The sequence below is a fragment of the Limulus polyphemus genome, unplaced genomic scaffold, assembly GCF_000517525.1.
Source record: "Limulus polyphemus unplaced genomic scaffold, Limulus_polyphemus-2.1.2 Scaffold10646, whole genome shotgun sequence".
NCBI classification, from domain to species: Eukaryota; Metazoa; Arthropoda; class Merostomata; order Xiphosura; family Limulidae; genus Limulus; species Limulus polyphemus.
In genome coordinates this window covers 10,335-17,119 of record NW_013676256.1, presented here as the reverse complement: position 1 = coordinate 17,119, position 6,785 = coordinate 10,335, and the positions used below count along the sequence as shown (strand labels likewise).

The window sequence follows — 6,785 nt, the reverse complement described above, 5'->3', positions numbered from 1 at the left end:
CCCGATCTTTCTAGAACTCATTACGTGTTACCGGCATCACGTGACTTCCGCTGTCGGAACAATATTATTCACATCAATTTAAAATTGCACTCTACAATAACTTGGTTAGATTTTAATTTTTTCGTCTCTAATTGTTACAATAATAGCCAAAAAGTAGATTACAACTTTTCCTTAAAAACTTGAATTTTTTAGGTAAGTATGGAGTCAACTAGCAAAAGAAATTATATTTCATATTTTAATATTAAAATTTTACAAACTTCGCAAAACATTCTACTAAATCTTGATACTCATATCTCTTAATGACAGAGTGCGCCATTTGTATAAAATATGAACGGAACACTAATCTCAGAAATCAGAGGACCAAAAGCGCTCTCTTATTTTTGAACAAATGTTTGATAGAAGTATCACCCTAATTTGAAGTTAAATTATCATTAGAAAGACAAATGCAAATGAAATAAGGCTTTCGTTTTTCCTAACTTTCTGTAAATGGAAGTGTTTTATTTATACAAAGTAGTATTGAAAAGAACACAGTTCACTTTATTGATTTTTTTTCCATTTCTAAATCTTTTTAAGTAACAATTTATTAAATTGATTTTAATTATGGACATAACTTCAAATGTGATTAATCATGTCTGCGTTTAGGAAGTAACAATTATAAGTTTAAAAATGCTAAAATTATTGTTAGGTGGTAAAAACACAGGGGCATTCAATGATAGAACACAGCCTGTAAAACCATACAAAATTCAATATGCTATATGTACAAGTAAAGATCTTTTCTACTGACAGGTAACTTGGTATCTCAAGATGCAACCTTCCTTAAAGAAATGCCAAGAATCACGTGGGTAACGCTTGCACCTTGATAAGAAGCGTTATTGTTTTATGTATATAATGTTTGTTTGTTTTTCTCAGTTTGGAAGAGTAATGATATACTCAGATACACTAGAGAGTTGTCCAGTAAAAGTGACACAAAATATACTTGTTTATCTTTGATTCAATTTGTTGTTTTTGAGAGCTAAATATTGTTTCATTGTATCGTATATTATGTTCAGTGTCTTTCTAAATCTTTGCTTGCTTCAAACTTAGTCGAAGTCTGAGAATTCAAGTTCACTCGATAATATATTTTCAGTGGAAACCTCCCGTTATTCTGCGGTTCCTACACGATTAATCCGAAAGAGAAATTACTGTGCCTGGAATATCACGGGGTAAATGCTTGCAGTTAAGGCATTCTCGTTGACTGGGTGTTTCAAGGTCGTAAACATATGCTAATCCTTTCACACAAGTAGACTACATACTGCAACCTTTTGTTTTGAAGTCACGAGCTAGCGTGTGCGTGCTTCTGTATAGACTTATTGTAAGGTGGTCTATTCAATTGGTAACACAGAAGTATTCGCTTGACTTGGACTGCGAGTAGACTATGAACTTGTGAAATACCTGAATTTCTTTGTTTAATTGAAGTATTTTAGTCAAGTGTTTCCATAGTTCTGTTTCTTGTTCTTATTGACCACAGCATCCAGACGACCCAGAAGCAACCCGGTTAGTTCAAGTAGCATAACAATGTGTTGTTAATGTTAGATAACGAAATCTTTTGATTCATATTACACGTGTGTTTATTTGTTTTCCTTTACTGCCCCTGTTCAAGATATTCTTCGTTTAATATTCCGAACTTGTTTTGTAGGAACCTTTGGCATTTCTGTTGGACATCCATGTGCTAAAATATCACAATTCCACAAAGGTGTTAAATAGGTGATATTGGGTTCCTATTTTGTTTAATTTCGTGCAAAGTTACTCGAGAGCTAGCTGTCCATATTCTTTGAAGTAACAGACTAAAGAAAAGACGGATATTCAAATCATCCACCGCCAACTCTTGGACTAATTTTTTACGAACGAAAAGTGGGACTCACTGTCACGTTATAACGCCCCTGAGGCTGAAAGATTGAACATGTTTGGCAACAAGATTTTCTCTCGCGATCTGCAGATTGCAAATCGAGTGCCCTAACCACCAGGCCAATTGACCTGAAACGTTATTTTCTTATTGACTATTTGTTTTAGGTCACTTTAAACCTATTATATCGAGTTTACCTAATATCCTATTCACTTTTCTGAGTCGTGTAAATCTGAATTTAACTTACTGTTACTTTGAAATTTATGCTTATGATTCATTTTAGTCTCTAAATTCACATGTGCTCTACTCTGTTTAACGTTTAATTAATCCATTCCTGGCTTTAATCAGTTCACTCACTACAATTTAATGCATATAATTCTGTATTTGCAATCATTTCAGGTTCATTTGACGACCAGTTTTAACATCATATGTTTGACTTGTGCTTTTCCTTAATTATTTAGATAAAGAACAATTTTCTTTTGCAGTTGTAATAATTTGTACTTTTACTTTCGATTTTAAATTTCAGTCTTATTTCTTTTTTTTTTGTTCAGTATTACTTATTTTGGAATAGTAAGTAACTTCATGCGATTCATTATTTTTTTTTTCATTGTGTTCAATTAAGTAATTTCAAGTTTAATATTGCACTATATTTAGCTTTTTATCGTCTCTTTCAAACTATCATGTCCAGGTAGGTTATAGCTTTTCAAAGATTCTCATATTAAGCTTCGTTTTATATACAGTTGATTCTCAAATGTTTTTTCTTATATATATATATATATATACATAATGTTTAGTTTTCCGTTTTTATTTTAATTCACTAATTGTTAGAGCTTACTTATCCTGATTATTTCCTTTGACCAAATACATTATGACGTTAAAGAAAGTTATTAATTGAAATTACGACAGATGTTAGTCACTTAATTTGGCCATTAAAAAGCTCTTATCACGTAAGTCCTGAAATAAGCAAGTGGAGCGTGACAGTTGAAACTGTTAATTCTACCCTTTTATAATTAGAATAAAGCTTATCTCTATTCAGATAGTTTCAAAATCTTTCATGCGAGTGTTCTGCAGTTAGTTAGTGCCTTTGTGAACAGGGTGTAACGATAGAACTAACTACAAAGTCTGAGGTTTCCAATCATATTGTTTTTTTATCTGGTATTCCAAGGTACACCAGGCTAACAAACAGATAAATTAAGTACAACACTAGCATGAAGAGTTGTGAAGTGTAAGCAGAAACCCAGTGACTAAAAGTCGAAAAAAAAAGTGATAAGAATTAGATAAAAAGATTTTACTTCGAAACAAAATATACACTTCATTAATAGAAAAATCGTGTGATCGCTGTAGTCTTCTAAACGTGGCTGGCTTCTCTGTATGTTTCAAGGCAACTGAAAACAGATTACTTTGACAACTGTCAACTTTACTAGATGGTTGAGATGAAGCCAATGAAAATTATGACTAACAACTAGGTTTTCTTAGAATTAAATTCAATTTCCAACTCAAGAAATCAAAATAAAAATCTTATAGCTATATCTTTGCATCATCCAATTGCTTAACGTCGTAAACACGAGAAAATGGCTCATCTAGCGTACTAAAGAGAAACTTAAGCATATTTTAAAACTAGATACATCCTGTTTACAAATAGGCTAGACAAGTACACGCAATATTTTCTAAAATATATAAATTAAAACACATTTTTTTAAAGATACGAAAGGGATGTAGCCAAAATGTGTGCCCACTACATTTAGATTCTCTCTGGTCGTGCAGTGAACACAAATTTATATTGTTCATTGAATTATTTCCAGTTTACTTAAACATTATCGTCATTTCTTGAAAGTTGCTTCTTTCCTTTAATAACTACACACACTCTTTTTATCTCTCTAGCAAAAAATAAAAAAAATCGCATGTCCAGCGAATTGAACACACACAACATTTCTCTCAAAATATAGAATTGGAAAGTCGAAGGCAATTAACTAACTTGAGGATATTCAGTTCATCTTATGCATATAATTTCAGCTTGGATTAATCAAGGGAAGCGTACAACGTTGTTTCCATCACTGATGTTCCTGTTGCTAGTAAATTAAAGTTCACATTCTGGTTATTTTTATAGATAAATTTTCCAAGAGTATTTCAAAGGAAAATTATCAAATTCTACTGAAAGTTTAAGGTAATACGCTTCTATGTACCTTTCAAAGTAATGATAACTCAATGGTTGGATTTTCCACATCCAGAACTAACGTGTATGCCCGCCCACCATTCCTCTCTTAGAATAACCTGTTAGAAAGTCATAATACTACATTCACAGAAGAAAAAGAAGTTTTATTACATTATCAATACTTTCTTAAATTACGTTTTTCCCAGTAGTGCATCTACAAACCTATAATCACAGTAATTGTAAATTCCCGATTTATATGTGTAACTGTATTTGGATTTGTAACAACAACGATTTATTGTATATTGTTAGAAAAAGGAACCTTAAAAAGTATTTTTGCAGTGGTCTACTTAGGCCTGCCAATGAAGTATGCAATGCTCTCAGCAAGACTAAATACCACATATGCAATAGTACCCAAAACTGATTCAGGGCACAACACCACGTTGAGAATTGACCTTTTTACAGATGAGTCGTGATATTCATATTCATTGATATCTTATGTACAAGTTTGAAGTATCTACAATAATGCAGATTTCGGAAATGTATTCTGCAGAAAATATTTTTTTAACTCGAACAATAAAGGTAAGATCTAACCACACGTGGAAAAATAAAATGTTTGTTTTTAACTCGAACAATAAAGGTAAGATCTAACCACACGTGGAAAAATAAAATGTTTGTTGATCAGACTGTTGCCTTAGTTATTTGCGTTCAAACTGGTTACCAAGGTTGGGGATGTTTCCTACAGGCCCACACTGAGCAGATACAATAGATGGCCAATTTTTTAACCATATTAAGAATCGGTATTTGAATATGTATGTTTTCCTAACTGGAATATTAATAATATTAGAAAGTGTACGAAAACATACAATCCATTTACAAATATTTTAAAATACCCTAAAAAAGTTTGAACTGGAATTGACAATTGCTGTTATTGTAAGTCAAATCGTCTGTAAAATTTTCATGAAATATGTTACTGCTACTACATGTGACAGGTTTTACCAAAAAGTTCTGGTAATGAAGTCTAAAATAATTTCCCCGCACCAGAAATGCTGATTTTGTTTTATATTTCTACATATACACATTGGATAATTATAGTAATATCACATATTTTGTTACTGGTTGAAAATATGGGTTTACTTTCAAATTTATATATTTTTAAAGTTACTTTTTGGCTAATTTTGAGCAAACAACGCTTTTTACAGGTTTCAGTGATATGCCTGACTGTGCATCTGGCATACAAGTTGGCCTTGTGAAGTCTGTTTATACACTAACATAGCATCAAGTTGCAAACGCGAACAATTGATTCAATCTCGGAGCAAGATCCTCCAATTGTGGCAAGCTATAATCAACAAATAACAGTGGTCCTTTTGTGTGTGTATGTTCATCATGTATCCAAGCGTCAACCAACTGTACAATTACGTTTGTGAGCATTAGCTCACGACACTTTAACACATTTGGAGTCAACTAGGAATAGTCTATAGCAATTGGCAAGCTTCCATTCATTCAAAGGCTTTCCATAGGAGTGTCTTTCTTAAGATCTAACATGGTCCATAAGAACTCGGTCACGATGTCTCCTAAGCCTGTAATTTCTACGCCGATAACCTCGCCAATTTCACCGGTAATCCTTCATGGATTACCGTCTGATTTCTCCCCACACCAAATCATCAATTTTTTCATGACTTTTATACCAAGAACTTCCATCAGCCCAACCAAGACACGGATCACGGGGTGAAATTTTCCTCCAACTCGCAAGCCAAGATTATCTTACCTACCTGTGTAGCCCATGGAACGCCTTCCCACGTGTTACATGTACTACCCCTAAAATTAATTCTTATCTCTTTTCCGTTTTTTCAGGGGTGTCGACACGTCAACCACCCCGCAAGAAATCCGGCAGTCCATAGAAGCAGCCACTAACACTATACTACATGCAGTCCACCAGATTCGCTCCAGAACAACCAGCAAATAAACCCACTTCATTAAAACTGTCACTTCATCTGAACAAACTGCCAATTATATTCTTATCAATGAATGTTTATTTCCACTTTATAGCCGAGAAACCTCACAGAAGAAACAACAATCAACGAGTCCAGTGCTAACTACGAATCATCAACACCCTACGTCAACCACTAAAGTACCACACAGACCATGCCGTTTTTTATAAACAAGTTGACCCAAACAAGCCCCAGCAGAAAAACCTTAACATCTGACAAAGCTACCCAGACAGAACCTACTGAAGTCTCACATATAGAAACAATGACGGAAACACTCAAGACGAAATACCACAAGACACAGTCCCAGCCAAAACAAAGTAAGAAGACAACCCAGACTTATCCAAGTACTCGAAACAGCCAGAAGTCCACTACCACCGTCTTCCAACATTGTTACACTAGAGATCAACGTGTAGTCTCTCTTCGACCACGATACAACAGAAGAAGACAACCCTGACTTATCCAAATACCCGAAACAGCCAGAAGTCCACTACCTCCGTCTTCCAACATTGTTACACCAGAGATCAACGTGTAGTCTCTCTCCGACCACGATACAACAGAAGAAAACAACCCTGACTTATCCAAATACCCGAAACAGCCAGAAGTCCACTACCACCGTCTTCCAACATTGTTACACCAGAGATCAACGTGTAGTCTCTCTCCGACCACGATACAACAGAAGAAGACAACCCTGACTTATCCAAATACCCGAAACAGCCAGAAGTCCACTACCACCATCTTCCAACATTGTTACACCAGAGATCAA

General features: G+C 34.3%; 1 long non-coding RNA gene across 1 annotated transcript; it reads left to right on the top strand.

The window, feature by feature from the left end:
* Positions 1–1,279: 1,279 nt before the first annotated feature.
* On the top strand, positions 1,280–6,316 carry LOC111083675. The gene is made up of 2 exons (XR_002609175.1): positions 1,280–1,533; positions 6,081–6,316. It is a non-coding gene; the product is annotated as an uncharacterized LOC111083675 (long non-coding RNA).
* Positions 6,317–6,785: the final 469 nt, after the last annotated feature.